This window comes from Typopeltis vanoorti, chromosome 1 (assembly GCF_054136105.1).
Source record: "Typopeltis vanoorti isolate ZY-2024b chromosome 1, IOZ_Tvanoo_1.0, whole genome shotgun sequence".
NCBI lineage: Eukaryota > Metazoa > Arthropoda > Arachnida > Uropygi > Thelyphonidae > Typopeltis > Typopeltis vanoorti.
Window position 1 is genome coordinate 19,182,081 of NC_143549.1, and position 21,724 is coordinate 19,203,804.

The following is a 21,724-nucleotide window of genomic DNA, read 5'->3' on the forward strand; positions in this document are numbered from 1 at the left end:
CCTGATCCTCATTAGCCTCTTTAATCTTGACCACAACTCTAGACCAGCAGATTCATCTATAATTCAACTCTACTATAATTCAAAGCTTAATCTTATCACCACATTTATGAAGTGGAACAATTTTGCTGTCGTTTCACTTCTTTAGAATTTGAGCCAAAGGAATAGAATACCTTAATGAATTACTCATGTTGCATAAGGTGATGCACATCAGAATGATAAGATTAAACACTCTATATCACACTGATGGTACTGGATTACAGGAAATTAACAAGGCTGGAGATCTGGGGGAGATGCAGCCCAATCACAGCTTTAAAAAGGGATATAATAACCTCCCTACCTTTACCTGTCAATGTATTCCTCAACATTTAAGTAACCATTTGAGCTATTTTGTCAACTATTGCAATAAGTCCCCTGATTTTCAAACTCTATCCATCGCTGCAACCACTAAATCCCCAGTTTCATCACTTTCCTTGATTTTGGTAGCATCAGTATGATACAAAGTAATTGTTTCATCACAAAGTTCATTACCTTACATTTTGCAACATTAAATTGGAAATCAGTGTCATTTTCCTACACTGCCAATTTATTTAAATCATCCTGCAGGATATCTGCATGATCTCTAACATCTGTTGCCCTCTCCAGTTTTGCATCATCAACAAACAAATGAATGTCTCCCCTCAAATCATTCCATATCATTAATTTATAAATTAAAGAGTAATGGCCCTAGTACAGAGCCCTGAGACACTCCATTAATTACTTTCATTTGCCTGCATTCCACTCCACCATAATTCATCCTCCGATGTTTGTCAGTCCTCCCCCACCTAAACCATCAGCCCCATATCCATTCCTATTTGCTCAAACTTATGTAATAATTTCCCATATCATGACAGGTAGCAAATACCTTTGCAAAGTACTGGAGTATAATGGTGTAACCATTTCATCTATCCAATTCAGCTGTTGCTCTATTATAAAATGTGAATGCATTACTATGGAAGAACCTACCTTTTAGAAAGTATCATATCTCTATCCACCGATTCCTAAATTTTACCTAAAACCAAATTTTTCAATGCTTTAACCACCCTCCTCAGATAATAATTGGTCTGTAATCTTGCACATTCCAGTTTCATATCATCCAGGGGCGAACATATCATCCAGTCCTGCTGCTATATTCACATGGATATTTTTCAATATGATGAGCATTTACAATTCATCTACATCAATTCTCACATCAGGCAAAACCTCAAACCGGATGATATATACCCTTGTAAAATGATCAGTTAGTAAACCATTTCTTCTGCTTTCAAGCTAGTGATTTGCAATCACTAGCTTTCAAGTTCCACATAAATTCTTTCTTGATTGGGAATTCCACATACTGAGCAACTTCCTAAATCCATACTGCATGATAATTATCTTCAATCAGAGAGATTATCTCCAATCAAAAAGAGATACAGCTGCTACTGTAGTTACAGATAAATCTTCTAATGCTGTTAAGAGATTTGATTCTCTCAAATCTCTGGTCTTCTCCATCATATGCTGCTTCAAGTAATTTTCCCAGAGTAACTGTATAAATTCCATTTCCATCTTGCCATGGGTCCTTTCATCCATCCAGTCTATATTCCCATAACTGAAGCTACCCATTGTAATTACTAGGCTTGCACTCATTACGCTAAATTGCTGATGCACGGTATTCACATCTTCCTCTTTATCCAAGATCTCATCAGCATAAATTAACAATGCATTGTGTCCAACTGGTCACTATCTCAGACCAAATAACTTCAAATAAACTATCTAAAATCCTCCATAAATTCAATTTTTGTTGGTCAAATTTCTTAAGCTATTATTAATAATATCCCTCCTCCTACCGTATTTCTTCTGTTGTCTCTGAAAATGAAGTATCCCTTATATTCTGTGTAACCACATCATTCTCTGCCAATCAGGTCTCACTGAAGCCATTAATTATTATTATTAACATCTGAACTCTATGGTGTCAGAGATTCATCATGAAGGATACATACTATTGCACAAAATACTCATCAACTATTCTTTAAACTGATTCAATGTGTCTACATTCATAACACACTCAGACAATGCATTCTACTCACCAACCACTCTTAATACAAAGAACTTCGCTCCTCTGATTGCACCCTCTTTATACAGGTTTCCAGCGATGGCCCTTGAACCCCCTCTCATTCTATCAAAAACTTCTTAAATGTCAACCTGATTTATAGAGCATGGGAAGTGGTCAAGGTGCATTTACAGGAGGTTATGGCTGATTGTATACCTAGGGTCCGAATAGTAAAACAAGTAGGGGTTAAATGGATGAATAACACCATTTGAGCTGCAAAAAAAGAAACAACTGGAGGGAATTTAAAGAAAGGGGTGACCTACAGGCAGCACACGAATGGTATAAAGTGCAGGCCAGAAGGGAAATGAGTGTGGTAAAAAAAGCAAAAGCAGATTATGAAAGTAAAATAGCTATGCAAGCTAAAGAGAATCCCAAACAGTTCTTCTTTCAATATGCTGCAAACAAGAAAAAAACTGTACATGGCAAAATGATTTTAAGGAATGACGATAAGGAGGTCACTGAATCAGTCGATATAGTGGAGTTACTGAGCGAGCACTTTGCAAAAGTATATCATCCAGGTGGTGACATTGAAAAAATGAAGGAACCATTAGTTTATACGGGAATTGTGATGAATGAAGTGGAGGTGAAAAGTCTATTACAGAACATTAAAGTGAATACATCTGTGGGATTGGATGGTATACCAGCACGGGTCTTGCATGAAGCGGCTAAGGAATTATCAGTGCCCTTGACCATGTTGTTTAATCTGAGTCTCTGGTCTGGTTTAGTCCCAAAGGTGTGAAAAGAGGGGAAAATAGTTTCACTGCATAAAGGAGGATCCAAGACTACGGTTGCAAATTACCGACCGATCAGCATATCAGGAGTCGTTGTCAAGGGAAAAATACAGGAATGGATTGATGAAAATGAGATACTGTACAGGGGACAGCATGGCTTTGTGAAGGGTAGGTCATGCCTCAGTAACTTGCTCAAGTTTTATAACAAGGTGACGGCTGAACTGGATAAGGGTAATGGGTTTACAGTGATACTGCTGGACCTGGCAAAGGCATTTGACAGGATACCACATGGAATTCTAATCCGTAAACTACAACATATGGGAATGGATATAGGGTTGGTGAGATGGATAGGTGGGTGGTTGATGGAGAGATATCAAAGAGTAGTTTATTCAGGAGTAGAGTCCAAAAGACGGCCTGTGACTAGTGGTGTGCCGCAGGGTTCTGTTCTTGGACTACTGCTGTTTAATCTGTTCATTAACGACATAGGGAAGGATCTAAGAGGAACAGTTAATTTGTTCGCTGATGATGCAAAGTTGGGTAGGGCAATAGTGAATGCAGAAGATGTCAAAATCTTGCAGGATGACTTGGATAGATTGGAGTTCTGGACTAAGGAGAATGGATGTCAATTTAATGTGACAAAATGTAAGGTTATGCATTTCGGAGTGAAAAGATTAGCAGCAGTATACCACATTGGTGGAACTGCACTCCAGGAGATTGATGAGGCCAGGGACTTGGGAGTATTGGTGGATAGGGAGATGAAGTTTAGGGAGAACATTGCAAAAGTAGCTAAATCAGCTCATCAACTCACTTGGTTGTTGAAAAATACCTTGACGAGCAGAGACAAGCAAGTTATTGTACCTCTGTACCGAGCCTTGATACGACCTCATCTTGACTACTGTGCCCAGATTTGGTCACCTAGGTTCCTTCTTGATGTGGGAGGAGGTGGAGAGGATCCAGAGGCGAGTGACTAAGATGATAGCAGGTATATGGAATGAACCATATGAGAACAGGTTGAAGATTTGTGGGTTGCAGAAACTAGTTGATAGGCGGAAAAAGGGAGATATGATTGAGATATTCAAATCGCTAAAGGGTTTCTAAAGAATTAATTTAGAGGATATTTTTGAGATCAGGACTGGTGGTGGGAGAACTAGGAGACACCTATGGAAGCTGGGCAAGAGTGTGGTGTTAGAGCAGGGTTCTTTACTTTTAGAGTGGTAAATGAGTGGAATAAGCTGCCAGAGTCTGTTGTGGGTGCTATGATGGTGAGCGAGTTCAAGGCAAGGTATGATAGATACTGTGAGAATGTCATATAATTGTGTGGACATGATGTTTAGGGCCTCCCTCGATGAGTCTATGGATTCCCCGAAATAATAATAATAACTCCTGACTAGCTTATGTCTCAATCATATCCCCCCTCCCTGTCTTCCTCCTATTCACAAGGCTTTGCAACTTACATTCTCTCAATCTGACCTTGTACTGCCTGTTCCAGAGACCACACCACTTTTGTGAATCTTCTCTGGACCCTTTCCAACATATCCTCATCATAATAAAAACCCAGAGATCAAATCTGTGCACAATAATACATCTGAAGCCTGATCAGGACCTTAAACAATGGCATCATAATTTCTCTATATCTGCATGTCAGGGTCCTGTGCATCATTCCTATTATCTGATATGACATCTTCACAACTTGTGCAATGTGGCCTTTGAATTTTAGGGTCTTGTCCACTCCACTCCTAGATCTCTCATCTCCTCTACTTCCTTTAAAGTTTCCCTACCAAGTGTATACTTCACATTCAATCATTGCTTAACAAATCTGAAAACCTCACACTTTGCAACATTGAACTGATGGTTCCCCTTACCTCTGCATTTATGCAATCTATTGAAGTCCTCCTATGAGGCTATAACATCAGACTATGCAGCTTTTGCATATATGCATCATGTGCAAACAAAATCCAAGTACACCACTGTATATGCATCTCCCCTATCCAAAGTATTTGTTACCTTGTGACAGAGAAACACTACTGTCATCAACCCATTCCTGTATCCTACTTCTTGCCAGTCTCTCTAGTACCTTCACCACAATTCCAGATATACAGATTTGCTTACAATTTGAAGCTACAGCTTTATCACTGCCATTATACTTTGCAAAAGTACATCATCCAGGTGGTGACATTGCAGAAACGAATAAACCAGTAGATTATACGGGAATTGTGGTTAATGAAGTGGAGGTGAGTAGTCTATTGCATAACCTCAATGTCAATACATCTGTGGGATTGGATGGTATACCAGCTCGTGTTGTACGAGAAGCAGCTAAAGAATTGTCAGTACCCTTGACCATTTTGTTTAATTTGAGTCTCGGGTCTGGGTTAGTCCCGAGCGGGTGGAAAGAGGGGAAAATAGTTCCACTGCATAAAGGTGGTTCCAAGACTGCTGTTGTAAATTACCGACCGATTAGCATATCAGGAATCATTGTCAAGGTCTTAGAGAAAATAGTCAAGAGGAAAATACAAGATTGGATAGAAGAAAATGGGATACTGTATCGGGGACAGCATGGTTTTGTGAAGGGTAGGTCATGCCTCAGTAACTTGCTCACGTATTATAACACGGTGACGGCTGAACTGGATAAGGGTAATGGGTTTACGGTGATTCTACTGGACCTTGCCAAGGCCTTTGACAGGATTCCACATGGAATTCTAATCAGTAAATTGCAGCATATGGGAATGGACATAGGGATGGTGAGATGGATAGGAGGGTGGTTGACGGAGAGATATCAGAGAGTGGTTTACTCGGGAGTAGAGTCCACAAGACGGCCTGTGACTAGTGGTGTGCCACAAGGATCTGTTCTTGGACCACTGCTGTTTAATTTGTTCATAAATGATATAGGAAATGATCTGACAGGAACAGTACATTTGTTTGCGGATGATGCGAAGTTGGGTAGGGCAATAGTGAATGCAGATGACGTCAAAATTTTGCAGGATGATTTGGATAGATTGGAGGTCTGGGCTAAGGAGAATGGATGTCAGTTTAATGTGGCAAAATGTAAGGTTATGCATTTTGGGATGAAAAGATTGGCGACAGTTTACTGCATTGGTGGAACCCTGCTCCAGGAAATTGATGAGGCACGAGATTTAGGAGTGTTGGTGGATAAGGAATTGAAATTTAGGGGACACATTGCAAAAGTGACCAAAATAGCTCATCAAATCACTTGGTTGCTGAAGAATACGTTGACAAGCAGAGACAAGCAGGTTATTGTTCCTCTCTATCGAGCCTTGATAAGACCCCATCTAAACTACTGTGCTCAGATTTGGTCACCTAGGTTTCTTCTTGATGGGGAGGAGGTGGAGAGGATCCAGAGGCGAGTGACCAAGATGATAGCAGGTCTGTGGAATGAACCGTATGAGAACAGGTTGAGGATTTGTGGGTTGCAAAAATTGGTTGATAGGCGGAGGAGGGGAGATATGATTGAGACATTCAAATTACTGAAGGGTTTCTATAAAATTAATTCAGAAGATATTTTTGAGAACAGGGCTGGTTGTGGGAGGACTAGGGGACATCCATGGAAACTGGGCAAAAGTGTGGTTAGTAAAGGTGTTAGAGCTGGGTTCTTTACTTTTAGAGTAGTGAATGAGTGGAATGCGCTCCCTGAGTCTGTAGTGGATGCTGTGACAGTGAATGAGTTTAAGGCGAGGTATGATAGATACTGTATGAATGTCAGATAGTTGTGATGAATATAATTTGGGGCCTCCCTCGATGAGTCTAATGACTCCCTGGAGTTGCCCGTAATAATAGTAATAGTAATAATTATGCAGTAGAACAATTTTACCCTCGTTCCACTCCCTTGGACCCTGAGCTGTTGCAAGACTCTTATTAAACAGGCATGCCAATGCCACTACCAATTCCCTTAAGATGTGTGGTGATATGTCATCAAATCCTATAGCCTTTTTGACATCGTTTATTTCTTCAAATAACTCCTGCTTACTCACAATTAAGCCAAACTCTCCTATGTCCTACACTTAAGTTCCTCATGATTTCACCCTGATCAGGATGAAACACCCTTATAAATTGATTACTGAATACCTCAACAATGTCTTCTGAGCAGTTACCATTCTACCACATTCATCCATTAACAACATCTTACCATGATCATTCTTCTTTTCTACTTGCCACATATCTAAAAAATTCTCTAAGATTTTTTTTCCTACCTGATTTGCCAATATTTGCTCATATAGAACTTTTCTTTTCCTTACTGAGTCACTCTCCTGGCTTGTTCTTTATACTCTTCATGTAACTGATTATTACCATTATTCATCCTGCACTGCCTTCAATGTAATTTTTCCTCCAGATTTCATGCCTAAGCTTCTTATTCCTCCATTTTACACCTATCTTATTCAGCCTTTTGGCCTTCGGAATATATTCACACAGCGATGCTGTTGGGTATTTCTTTGCCAGTTCCAATGCAGCATTTATTTCTTTACTACTCAGTTCCATGTTATAGCTCCAAGCTGTCTAATAAGCTTGTCATAATCAACAGCCTTATAATTCCACATTATATCCTTTCCTCACAAAAGTCTGCATATGGCTAGCCACAACTCAGATGATCACTTCATGATCGCTTTCACTAACTGGAGAAAAGTGTGAAACTCTCCTCCCACAATTACATCCTCTGATGAAATGATCAAATCCAGAACTCTCAATCCCTCCTTCACGTGCTGCCTGAAATAGTTATCTCTCAATAATGCGAGAAATTTTATTTTTCTTATTTCCAAATGCTATCTCTTCATTCCAATCTATACCACCATAATTAAAATCACCCATAATAATTATTCTTCCTTTGTTCACTAATTCAAGTTGTTTATACATTTCTTCATCATCACATTCCCAGGCCTATAGCAACATCCAACTAAATATGTCTTCCTATCATCCTCCATGCTACACAACACTGCCTCGTAACCATTGCCACTATTTCTCCCTTTCATGTGTACCTTATGTGGACTTAATTCCCCTGCTATCATCAGTAACACATCCCTTCCCTTCATGTCCTTTCTATCCTTGTGAAAAATACTGTATTCTTCCATTTTTATTCCCCTTACACTATTATCTTCATTCCACCATGGTTCACTTATTTCAATGATTTTGGGGCAAATAAACTCAATCAGTGGAACTATTTCATCTCCCTTATTTCTTATGCTTCTGTCATTTGTAAACAAACACAGTAAATCATTTTTAGGTCTATTATCATGTCTGAGCCACTTGTTAGCAGTAATTTCTCCACCATACCTACTTTTGCCCAATCACCTTTATCACCACTTAATATATATATATATATCCGCTAAGTCTCAACTTCTTCACCCACATCGCAATATACTATATCCATACACACATTCACTGCCACTTTCAACTCTTCCTATGCCATGTCTCCCTGTCCACCTGGGCTCCTCCTATATCCCTGTTCCACTTGCTCAACATCCCTACACAGTGCACCTTGAAACCCACAGAACAAGTTTTTTCTCCTCCTCCTCCATCCCTGCAACTGCTATACTATGGAACAGTCTTCCCCTTGATGTGTTCCCTAAGGAATACAATATACAGTCGTTCAAATCCAATGTGAACAAGCACCTTCTTTCCCAACTCATGTACAGTACTAATGTACTACAGGTTGATCTACCAACCTCTCGTGTATGGGCTCAACATAAAAAAAATAAAAATTTAAAAAAAAATTAATTAATTAAAAAACCATTCACCTGATTTTTTCCTTCACCTCTTTCTTCTGATCTCTTGCACGCATCACACACTGTACTTCCATCCTGCAACACTTTCTCCAGTGCACTCACTCTGAAGAGATTCAAACACAATCTATCGCACCTGTATAATTTCATTCTTCCCCTCAAACATATGCCATACATCCACAAACTGCACTCCCTTCTCCTCACACAGCCCCGCTAGTATAACATTCATGATTGTATCTCTCTGTGGCTTAACTCATCATTGTCATACCTCAGCAACACACTGACAACCTTTCCTACTACATTGTTATCTTTCACTCATCTCAATAGCCTCCTGATATTTGCCCTCAACATCCTCCTTATGTCCACTTAGTTCATTTGTTCCCCACAATCACAACTAACTCCCTTGCTTGTTTCCTCCTCATATCCAATGTCTTAATTATCCTACTCATTCTCCCTCGTGCATAACAGACCATATGGACTCTCTAAGTAACTAGTCCTCTAACTATGGAATCTCTATATGGGCTATCCGGAAATCACTTGTCACCATTTTTACTCTCTTGCACATACTTTCATTAGTTTCCACTAGATTTCTAACATCTCTCTGCATATTTCCCACTTCATTTTTCATTTTCAATAACTGTTTCATCAAATCTCGCATTCCGACAATTTAACTCTCTGTCACTTCAGCAGTCTCGCTATCTCTCATTCTGCTGCACCTTACTTCCGCTTCCCCATTCATAACTTTCTTTCGCTACATTATCACTAATGTAGCGAAAGAAAGTTATGAATGGGGAAGCGGAACCATCTTCTATTTTTTCAGGCCAGTTCACATTCATTGCCTTGTGGTCTAATAATATATCCCACTTCTGTCAAATCCATACTTTCTCTCATCTCTTCTTCATTCTCTCTCTTTCTCTCCACAAACACATCTCTTACATATTCTCCATGCATACATGTTGCACTCACGACATCAAATCATTTTTGAAAAGTCTATGTCATTAATGCCACTTGATTTCTGTGGTGCTTGCCTGGTTCCACCGAATGACTCCTGCATGGTTGAACTCTTGACAGTCATTGTGCTTTACTTAAAAAAGTAAGCATACTTATAAAAGTAAGTAAGGCAATTTCAACTAATAAATCTGGTAGAAATCATGCCAAAAATCACTCAGATACACTTTGTTATCAAAAATAAATAGAACAATTAAATTCATGAAATATTATTATTAAATTATTATTATTATTATTAAACAAGACCTCATGGAGTCAAAGACTCATCTAGGAGGTCCTTTTATCTCACACACATCTCATCATACCGGGTCTTAAACACATTCAAACTACTTGCAGACACCACGCTCTCAGGCAGGGCATTCCAATCATTCACAACTCTGCACGAAAAAAACCTGCCTCTCACTCCCCTACTCACACCCTCTTTATACAGTTTCCAGGGATGACCTCTGGTTCTCCCCTGATCTCCCACTATTCGCTGTAGAACTTCTCCACCATTGATCCTATAGCAACCCCTTACCAACTTGTAGGTCTCTATCATATCTCCCCTCTTCCTTCTCTCCACTAGTCTCTGCAAATTACATCTTTTCAATCTTTCCTCATACTCGACATTCCAGAGGTCAGAAACTACCTTAGTCAGTCGCCTTTGGACCCTTTCCAACATCTCCTCATCCTTCTGAAAACCAGGTGACCAAATCTGGGCACAATAGTCCATGTGTGGCCTAATCAAAGCCTTATACAATGGAACAAGAATCTCCCTACTTCTACACGTCAGTGTCCTCCTCATCATTCCCAGAAGTCTTTGTGTTGTCTTCACAATTTTGGCGATGTGACCCCTAAATTTTAGATCCTTATCCACTATCACTCCCAGATCTCTTATTTCCTCTACTTCCAACAATATATTCTTACCAAGCATAAATTCTGCATCCCATCTTTGTTTTCCAAATTTTAAAACCTTACATTTTGCAACATTGAACTCACACCCCCATTTGCTTGCCCAATCACTCAATTTATTCAAGTCTTCTTGCAAGGCCACAACATCTTCACTACTCTTTATGGTTCTTCCCAACTTTGCATCATCTGCAAACAACTGAATATCTCCATCCAAATCTTCGCCAATATCATTAATATACAAGTTAAATAGTAATGGCCCTAAAACAGATCCCTGAGGCACTCCACTAGTGACTTTCCTTTTCCTGGATATTGCACCCCCATACACAACTTGTTGATACCTATCAGATAGCCAGTCTCCATATTACCAATTATTACTCAAAATAATATTTATCTTTCCGGAGCTCTTTTCAACACTACACAACTTGGCCATGTTGAGGTAACCAATGCCAGAAATGCCTCTCCTTAATTTCTGGCATTTATTCACATGCATTTTAGCATACTATTAGGCTCACATTTATCTTTGCATAATGTCATTGCCAATTATATTATATTGGAAATCAAAGAAACTGCACCCACATTGGAGTGGGAGTGCAGAAATTGTGACGTGTCTAGCCATCCCAGGGAATGGCTAGACACATGCTTGACTGATCTCCCCCCCCCACACACACACACCTGATATCTTCAGTTCCCTGATTTCACACTTTCAAGCTCACTGAATAATACTTTCTTCAAACATCTAACTCCAAAACCAGTCAAATGCAGTCCATATATCAGGACTTTGATCCATCAAATTTACTCAATACATTTATAAACTGCACACATTCCTCCTGCATGATCTTCTTGTGTCTCATTGGCAATTATGGCCCTTCTCAATTCAGTCCTGTCATACTGAGGCAGCAGACTTGCAAGCTTTACTTTCTTACCCTCTGTTTTTGTTTTGCTTCTTTCAACAACTCTTTCATATACTCTCTCACTGCATATTTCTCACCTTTGAAATAATATGTGCCTTCCAAAACAATCAACTCTTTCACTTTCTGCAACCTAACATTCTTAAACTTTGTATTTGGGAAATACACTTCTTATCATCAAATCTCCATACAATACTTTCTCCTAGTTTACTGAACTTTTATACTTTCCTTGTTGACTTTATTTTTCATTCTTCTTCCTGCTTTACCACATGAAATTATTTTTCCAGTTGCTCAAGTTCACATTTTATCCTGTGGTATATAAGTATGCTATTTCTTCTCTCTCTGTCACCTCATCATCAACATTACTTTTAGCAACTTCTTTAATATTCTCATTCATATTTTGTGCACTATCACTCACTTCTTCCACTACATTGTCTATAATTTCACTATCCTACCTTACCTCATTATATTAGTTACTTTCTTCTTCAGATTTTAACACAACTTGCTCACAAAATACTTCTCTCTCTCTTTCTCCACTCTTGCTTTCGTACCACACATTATAAAAAGAATGAGTTTGTGGCAATGATTGACTCAGATTCTAGAAAATTACTGCTTTCTGCAAAACTTATTTGATAGACAAATATGTGTTGACAGGTTTAAAGGTATACAGCAGGGTAGAGAATTTGGAGGAAAATAGTAGTGATGACTTCAGAATATACAGTGCGAGTGAATTATGTTGCAATGAAGTTTTTCAATGTCATGTTCGAATGTTACATTTTCGATGGTGCTGTAGGTGAAGAATTCATTTTTATGGATGACACTGACACATTACATTGTACATGAGCAGTGGAGATACTTTGGGAGACAGAGGATGTTAACTGAATCTAGTGATCGACACCCCAAATCTCAACCCCCATAGAACACATTTGGGATGCAATAAGGAGATTCATTGCTACTCAAAATTCCCCTTCCAAAAACAAACAAACAAGGCCTCATCCTTGCTCTGAAGGAGGAGTGGGCTACTTTGCCTCAAGAACTCCTGAATCACTTGATGCTAATCATGGTACAAGAAGTGAGAGGAACATCTCAGTTCAGAATTAACATATTCCATACTGAAATGTCTCTCCACATAGTTTTCAGTAAGCACCGTACATTAATTCCTTAACTATGTCCTTAAGAAATTTGTACCTTCTGTCAAAAATGTATTGCAATTTAATTTGTATGAAATTTATAACACAATTTTTGTGCAATATAATTTATTGTATTCTGTCAATAAATTATATCCATAATTTGGCTGTAGTCATGAAAATGTTTTCATACAGACAAAAATGTAGGTTTGTCCTTAGCTTTTGGTCAGTATATGTTTGATTTTGTAGAAGAACACAGTTTCCAGATCTGGTAAAAATAAATAAATAAAAATACCAAAAAAAATTTAAAATCGATAAAAATAGGGAAAAAATCATTACTTATCTCATCCATGGTTATGAATGTACTATAATTTCACAAATAAACCTTTAATAGATGGAAACTATATTAAGAAAAAATAATTATAAAATAAAATAAAAATCATTTGGTTTCTACTCCAATGACTAAATTATAAACAATTGTTACCATGTATTTTCTTTAGCTGAAAAGTTGAAACAACATTTCTTTGTTAAGAAATGCCATGTTCAAAATGTATTTAGTTAGATTCCATGTTCAGCACTACAATAAAACTATTTTCTTGCCTGCATGCAGCGTAGTGGCTGTGAGAGGGAAGAAGTTTTACATTATATGGGGTTGATTTCATTGTCATTGTCTAGGATTTCCAGTAACTCTGTTGCTACATATAGTATATATACACTCTATATATGTCTCCATACTATATTTAGTGATGCATCTACAGTATAGTGTCTGTCGGGGGGGGGGGGAGGTCATGTTTATCACTATACAAGGACATCCGCATTGCACTGTTCAGAGAAAATAGGCATGGTGAGCAAAAAATCTGTTTATTTTGTGTGAATAAAAATTAATCCTATTTTTTTTTCACAAGCACACCCCATACATTAAATAAAATGTTTCCTAATTGCTGTTTTTATATTTTATTTTGAATTATTTTTTCCTTTATTGCAAGTAAATGTTAATAAAATCATATTTCATATTATCTTTGTTAGGTTTTTATTTCATTATATCTAGTAAGGGTACATGCTGTTTTGAGAACCTTTTATTTCTCAAAATAGTATGTTTTGATTCTGTAAAAACAAGAGTACAATAGATAATATATTTATAATACATCTCATTGGAGAAAAGTATATCACAACGAATAACATACTATTATGTCACAATTTTATAGACATACAGAAGGTCTTTGATTTAGTATGGAATGAGGCATTGAAGAGAATATTGAGCCAGCAGAAAATAAATAATAAAAGAATATCCCTAATTAAAACTCTTTGGCATTCCACAGCAATGTTAATAGAAATCAGTTGTAAGTACAGCAAGTCTTTCAAAATGGAAAGAGGTGTGTATCAAGGCTGCATACTTTTGCCAAAGCTTTTTTAATTTTATTTAGAATATATAACTTGAGCATTCGAAAACGATGGTAATGGAATTAGAGTGGTAAAAAGAATACTGAGAATAGAGTACTGAGAAGAGAATACTGTGCACAGAAGAAAATAAATAATAAAAGGATATCCCTAAATTAAAACTCTTTAGCATTCCTCAGCAATGTTAACAGAAATCAGTTGCAATTACAGCAAGTCTTTCAAAATGGAAAGAGGTGGTTATCAAGGCTGCATACTTTTGCCAAAGCTTTTTTAATTTTATTTAGAATATTATTATTATTATTAAAACAAGACCTCATGGAGTCAAAGACTCATCTAGGAGGTCCTTTTATCTTACACACACATCTCATCATACCGTGTCTTAAACACATTCAAACTACTTGCAGACACCACGCTCTCAGGCAGGGCATTCCAATCACTCACAACTCTGCACGAAAAAAACCTGCCTCTCACTCCCTTACTCACACCCTCCTTATACAGTTTCCAGGGATGACCTCTGGTTCTCCCCTGATCTCCCACTATTCTCTGTAGAACTTCTCCACCATTGATCCTATAACAACCCCTTACCAACTTGTAGGTCTCTATCATATCTCCCCTCTTCCTTCTCTCCACGAGACTCTGCAAATTACATCTTTTCAATCTTTCCTCATACTCAACATTCCAGAGGTCAGAAACTACCTTAGTCATTCGCCTTTGGACCCTTTCCAACATCTCTTCATCCTTCTGAAAACCCGGTGACCAAATCTGGGCACAATAGTCCAAGTGTGGCCTAATCAAAGCCTTATACATTGGAACAAGTATCTCCCTACTTCTACATGTCAGTGTCCTCCGCATCATTCCCAGAAGTCTTTGTGTTGTCTTCACAATTTTGGCGATGTGTCCCCTAAATTATACATAACTTGAGTATTCAAAAACAGTGGTAATGGAATTAGAGTTGGTGGTAAAAAAAAAAAAAAAACAATCTCAGCTACACTCCTGACATTGACATCAGTTACAAGAATTAACAGACAAAGTTTCTAAGGCACTTGGTTATTAAGGATTAAAGATCAGCATTCACACATCAAAAACAATATCTTCAGACAATAAGCCTATTAAAATATCAGTTAACGATGAAAAATGCAAGAAGCAGAAAGATTCACCCGCTTGGAAAGTGTACAAAACACAGAGACAACTGGGATAAACATGACATTAAATCATGCATTGCTAAAGCAACTGTTGCCCTTTCAGAAGTTACAGCCACTTTGGAAGGACAATAAAATATGGCTAACTACAAGACTACCTCATTGATACCCTTCTTAACTCTGGCTTGCTATAGAGAATTGGACATTGCTAAAGGAAGATGCGAAAATGGGTAATGTTATTTGTGAGAATCAACATGGATTTGTTAAGGGGCACTCTTGCTTTAGTAATATAATTGCCTTTTATAATAAAATGACAAGAGTAGTTGATGAGGGAAAAGCATATGCTGACATTTTTTTAGATTTTGCAAAGGCGTTTGACTGGGTGCCACTTGATAAGTTGATATTTAAGTTTCAGCATATGGGTTTAGATGTTGGGTTAGTCAACTGGATTCAGGATTGGCTGTCTGATAGGTATCAGAGAGTTGTGTATGGTGGGACAATATCAAGGAGGAAGAAGTTACAAGTGGTGTTCCACAGGGTTAAGTACTGAGACCTGTATTGTTCCACCTTTATATTAATGACATTGTCGATGGATTGCAAGGGGATATTCAGTTGTTTGTGGATGATGTGAAGCTGGGAAGGGTTAACAGTAATAGTGCAGATGTGGCAGCCCTACAAGAGGATTTGAATAAACTAGACAGATGGGTAAATGAATGGGGATTGCGGTTTAATGCAGCAAAATGTAAAGTCTTGAAGTTTGGGAACCATTGATGGGAGGATGCATACTCGATTGGAAGAGCTTTACTGGAGGAAGTAGGGGAGACAAGAGATCTGGTGGTGATGATTGATAGAAAACTGAAATTCAGGGAGCATATTACAAAGGTGGTGAAGGTAACCCAGAGGATTGCTGCAATACTGAGAAGGATGCTGACCTGCAGAGATAAAAGAGTTATCATTCCATTGTAAGACCCAGATCAGACAACACTTAGACTATTGTTCTCAGGTTTGGTCCCCAGGATTGAAGGGGATAAATTAACTGTGGAAAGGGTACAGAGACGGATAACAAAGATGGTTTCAGGCCTGTACAATGTCAGTTACGAGGATCGACTGAAGGAATGTGGACCGCAGAGTTTGGTGGATAGAAGAAGGAGAGGTAATATGATCAAGACTTTTAAACTGTTGAGAGGCAGTTACAGGGGGGACATTGGGGAGTTCTTTCGCTTGGTTGAATGGTTGAACAGCGGGAAGGAGTAATAAAAAGGTGCCATCCCTGGAAGTTAGGAAAGGAGGCTGTGAGCAAGAGGGTGAAGAGTGGTTGAACAGTGAAATGCATTGCCTGAGAGAGTGGTTAGAGCAGGAAGGGTGAATGGGGTCAAGGAGTGGTGGTATGATAAACTTTGTGTTTCCTAAAAAGACCTCCTGCAATGAGTCTTTTGATTCCGTGGTGGCCCGGATAATAATAATAAGAATAATAAAAGACTATTCGTCTTTAAGTAAGTGCTACAGAAAACTTCTGAAAATATCATACACAGCACGTAACAAATCATGAGGTTAGAAGAAAATTCACTCCACTGCTAGACCACAAGAATATATTATCACTAAAATATGTTGGAAACAGCTCCAGTAGCTAGGTTACATGGGTAGATCAGATAGCTTACTGAAAATAGCACTGAACAGCTTGACTTCTGGTATTAAAATAAAATTTAAAAAAAAAATAAAAATACTGGGAGTGGCCTAGAATCACCTGGATAGATAATGTTAGAAAATGGACTAATTCTTTGTTCTTCACTTTGTTAAGGAGATCCCAAGGCAGAAACACCTAGAGAGAGATAATACCTCAACAGTCTACATAGACTATAGACGAAGAGATTTGTGTGCGTGCACATGCACACATTAGGTTGTGATGTAAAATGTATTTTGAATTGTGGGTTGCAGTCAGAAATTTTTTAAATGTACTGGAATAGAGTGGAGTGTCAGAGTGGAGAATATGTCAATGAATACAATTAATGTTATTTAAATTAAAGGGATATTTAATTCCACATCATTTCAAAGCCGAATAAGAAAACTCTAAGATAGAAATCATCAAAGAATTTCATGCCGAATATAGCAAACTATAAAAATTCGGCGAGGTCCAAGCGTGAGCAAACACCTGGGTGGTACAATACCGGGCAACTTGTTGCAAAGGTGGATAAAGCTACGATCACTATTCTTAGTATTTGCCCTAATGTAAAACTCATCCCCTAGGGGATATATGTTGTTTTACATTAAGGGAAATAGGTCACTACCCAGACCAGTTTCAACATTTATTGAGGGCTCATCAGTGAGTAGGTAGACCAAAAAATACCAAAATTATAGTGATAATAGCTTTAATACTTTACAGTACAAGTTGTCAAAAAGGTGCACAGATAAATTAATGAAATAAAGAGCCAAAAGGCTTCACTTCGGCGATGTTAAAATTATTTAAGTTAAGGGGATATTTAATCCCACATCATTTCAAAGCCGAATAAGAAAAGTCTAAGATAGAAATCAAATGCCGAATATAGCAAACTATAAAAATTTGGTGAGTCCAAGCGTGAGCAAACACCTGGGTGCTACAATACCGGGCAACTCGTTGCAAAGGTGGATAAAGATACGATCATTATTCTTAGTATTTGCCCTAATGTAAAACTCATCCCCTAGGAGATTAGTGTTGTTTTACATTAAGGGAGATAGGTCACTACCCAGACCAGTTTCAACCTTTATTGAGGTCTTATCAGTGAGTAGGCAGACCAAAAAATACCAAACTTATAGTGATAATAGCTTTAATACTTTACAGTACGAGTTGTAAAACTCATACTGTAAATGATGAGTAACGATGAGTTTTACATTAGGGCAAATACCAAGAATAAGCGATCGTATCTTTATCCACCTTTGCAACGAGTTGCCTGGTATTGTACCACCCAGGTGTTTGTTCATGCTAAGATGGCATAAAACTCTTTGATGATTTCTATCTTAGAGTTTTCTTATTCGGCTTTGAAATGATGTGGGATTAAATATCCCCTTAATTTAGATAATTTTAACATCGCCGAAGTGAAGCCTTTTGGCTCTTTATTTCATTAATAATTAATGTGAAGAAAGTGGAAGAAATGAAAGATCTGGGAGTGATGAATGGACAGTGAATAAATTTAGGGATCATTGGCTAAAGTGAGAATATCATGGGTTATGGCAATGATGAGGAAGATCCTAACAGGCAGTAGCAAAGAGGTTATGGTTCTCTTGTATAAGGCCTTGATCAGCCCACATATGGACTATTGTCCAGAAAAGATTCACCAAGTCAGTGTGAGATCTCTGGAATATGGCATATGAAGACAGAATAAGGGAATGCAATTTGCACAGCTTTATGAAGAGGAGAGGAGAGATGCCTAGCACATGAAAATTAGCATGGAAGTGAGGAGTAGGTTTTTGCATGGAGAGTGATTGACGAGTGGAATACACTGCCGAGAGTACAGAAAATGTTTAAGGCACACCTCAATGATCTTTTTCTTAGTGTCTCAGATAACACTATTGGCATTTGGATCCCAAAGTTAAGTATTAGAAGTCGCTACATAGCTGGGACCAGTGCAGGCTACCATCATTCCCTGAAGTAGAGGCCATTCCTGACATGGAGAAGATGCCTGTACAGCTGCACCTTATCTGGTGGACAGTTTTGGCAGGCACTCTCTCTCTCTCACACACATACTTGCTTGTCTTATTCCACATCACTCTTTGTAGCTTTAGAACCTAAAGATAGTAGCAAAGTAGTAGTAGTTTACTAAAGATAGTAGTAAAGATACTACTATCTTTGATAGTAGTATCTTTACTACCATCAAATAAATAAAATCAGAAATAATCAACCTTCCCATACATCAACATATCTCCCCAACTGAAGCTTGCCACTTTATCTAAAGATTTCCCATCTAGCTTGTGGAAAATAGAAAATACTCTGGAATGATCTACAAACTAGTACCTGATCACGGATTCAACTATCAAACCAATTAATCTACCTCAACACCTCTGGGACAAGCTAAACAAATTTAGGACCACACAAAGCTACTATGCTCACTTGTTACATTTGCAGGGAATATCAGAGTCATCACCCCTGTGCATGTGTGAGGTGATGAGCAGACTATGCATCACATCACTTCTTATATTTTTCCACATACTCTTTCCTTGGGGCCCCAGGAATTTGCATTTACTCTCAAATAGTGCTATCAACTTGTTAATTGAACTGACTATCTATATATAGTTTTTATGTGTGTCAAGTGTTGGTTAAGTTGTTGGAGAAGTTGTGAGAACTAGGATACAGAATTAGGTTGACAACAATGGTATTATCTTTGATGGACAGCACGGATTTGCTAAGGGAGGTCATGTTTTAATAATCTACTTACTTGTTACAATAAGGTGACTGCTTCCTTGGAGAGAGGAGAGGGATACAAAGTAATATACTTAGATTTCGCAATGGTTTTTGATAGATTATCACATGATAAGTTGATAGTCACACTAGAGTGGATGGGGTTGGATATTAGATTAGTGCATTGGATTGGAGACTAGCTGTCTGATAGGTATCAGCAAGTTGTGTATAGGGGGAGCAATATCCAGGAAAAGGAAAGTCATTAGCAGTGTGCCTCAGGGGTCTGTTTTAGGGCCATTACTGTTTAACTTGTATATTAATGATATTGGTGAAGATTTGGATGGAGATATTCAGTTGTTTGCAGATGATGCAAAGTTGGGATGAACCCATAAAGAGTAGAGAAGATGTTGTGGCCTTACTTACAAGAAGACTTGAATAAATTGAGTGATTGGGCATGGAAATGCAAGTTCAATGTTGCAAAATGTAAGGTTTTAAAATTTGTGAAACAAAGATGAGATGCAGAATTTATGCTTGGTGAGGATATACTGTCAGAAGTGAAGGAAATAAGAGATCTTGGGGTGATAGTGGATAAGAATCTGAAATTTAGGGGACACATTACCAAAATTGTGAAGACAACACAAAGGCTTCTGGGAATGATGTGGAGGACATTGACGTGTAGAAGTAGGAAGATTCTTGTTCCGTTGTATAAGGCTTTGATTAGGCCACACATGGACTATTGTGCCCAGATTTGGTCACCTGGTTTTAAGAAGGATGAAGAGATGTTGGAAAGGGTCCAGAGGTGACTGACTAAGGTAGTTTATGACCTCTGGAATGTCGAATATGAGGAAAGATTGAGAAAATGCATTTTACAGAGTCTGGTGGATAGGAGGAAGAGGGGGAGAGATATGATAGAGACCTATAAGTTAATAAGGGGTTGTTATAGGATCAATGTTGGAAAGGTTCTACAAAAAACAGTGGGAGATAAGGGGAGAACCAGAGGTCATCCCTGGAAACTGTATAAAGAGGGGTGTGAGCAGAGGAGTGAGAAGCAGGTTTTATGCATGCGGAGTTGTGAATGATTGGAATGCCTTGCCTGAGAGTGTGGTGTCTGCAGAGAATTTGAGTGTGTTTAAAGAACGGTATGATGAGCTGGTGTATGATAAAAGAACCTCATACATGAATCTTTGACTCTGTGGGGTCTTGGGTAGTAATAATAATAATAAAATAAATGAACAACTTTTTTTTTCTTTTTTTTTTTGGATGAGAGTGTTGACCTTTTCTTAACGAGTCTTAACTTCAAGGGAGACTATGTCTGATGTTAATAAAAAATAATAATTTTATTTTGCTGACTCTACAGCATACTGGCCTTACTTATTATCATATTATCCATCTCCTTATTTACCTTATCATCCTCACTAAAAGTTTTTTTTATCAAAATATATAACACAATTATATAATTATGTACTTCTCCAGTGTAATTGGTCTAACATACTGCTCTTTCACTGGAACAAGCTAGATTTTTAAATCTTGTCTGGCATGCAAAGAAAGCAGCAATCAATTCAACTAAAGATAAGTTAGCAAATATCATACAAAGATGGCAAGTTTTCTTCTAGGAATGCTGTTTTTTTTCCTTCTACAAAACAAGCTAAACATCCAAAGAAAGGATGTACTTACAGATAAAGATGGAATAAGCTTCTTTGTCAAAGCATTAAACAAGTTTATACAAAGCCAAATTACTTAAGTATGGCAGATCACTAAGCCTAATATGTTAAACTGAAGATCATATAACAGGATTGGTTATTATTATTCAAACTACATATGGTAGTGGACCGCAGAAAAATGATTAGATAAGAATTTGGGGTAATGTTGTACAGAGAGTTGTTGAAAGTTCAGAGGGCACTGAAAAAGTTTAGCAAAATGATTGAAAGGATTACTTGGATGTTGAGGACACATTGACAAGCAGATATAAGGAGGTTATGATTCCCATTTATAAGACTATGATATGACTGATTTTTGAGTACTGTGCACATTATGGTCACTTGAGATTCTTGGGGATGAAGAAATGACCTGAAAGACTCAGAAACAAATGACCAAGATGGTGATAAGTCTGCAGATAATCCCTATGACATCAGATAGAAGTTGTGTGGATTGTAAAGTTTAGCTGACAGGCAAAAAAGAAAGAACATGGTAGATACTTATAAGTTACTAAAGGGTTCTATAAGAATGATGCAAAAGAAATATTTTAGTACATGTGCACAGCAAGCGTACTAAAGGTTACCTCTGAAGTTGTATAAGAGTG

General features: G+C 37.9%; 1 protein-coding gene across 4 annotated transcripts in view; it reads right to left on the reverse strand.

Moving 5' to 3' along the window:
• LOC150109819 (cAMP-dependent protein kinase type II regulatory subunit-like) overlaps positions 1–21,724 on the reverse strand; it is a 487,212-nt gene that overhangs the window by 205,033 nt on the left and 260,455 nt on the right. The gene's annotated exons all lie outside the window — the stretch shown is intronic.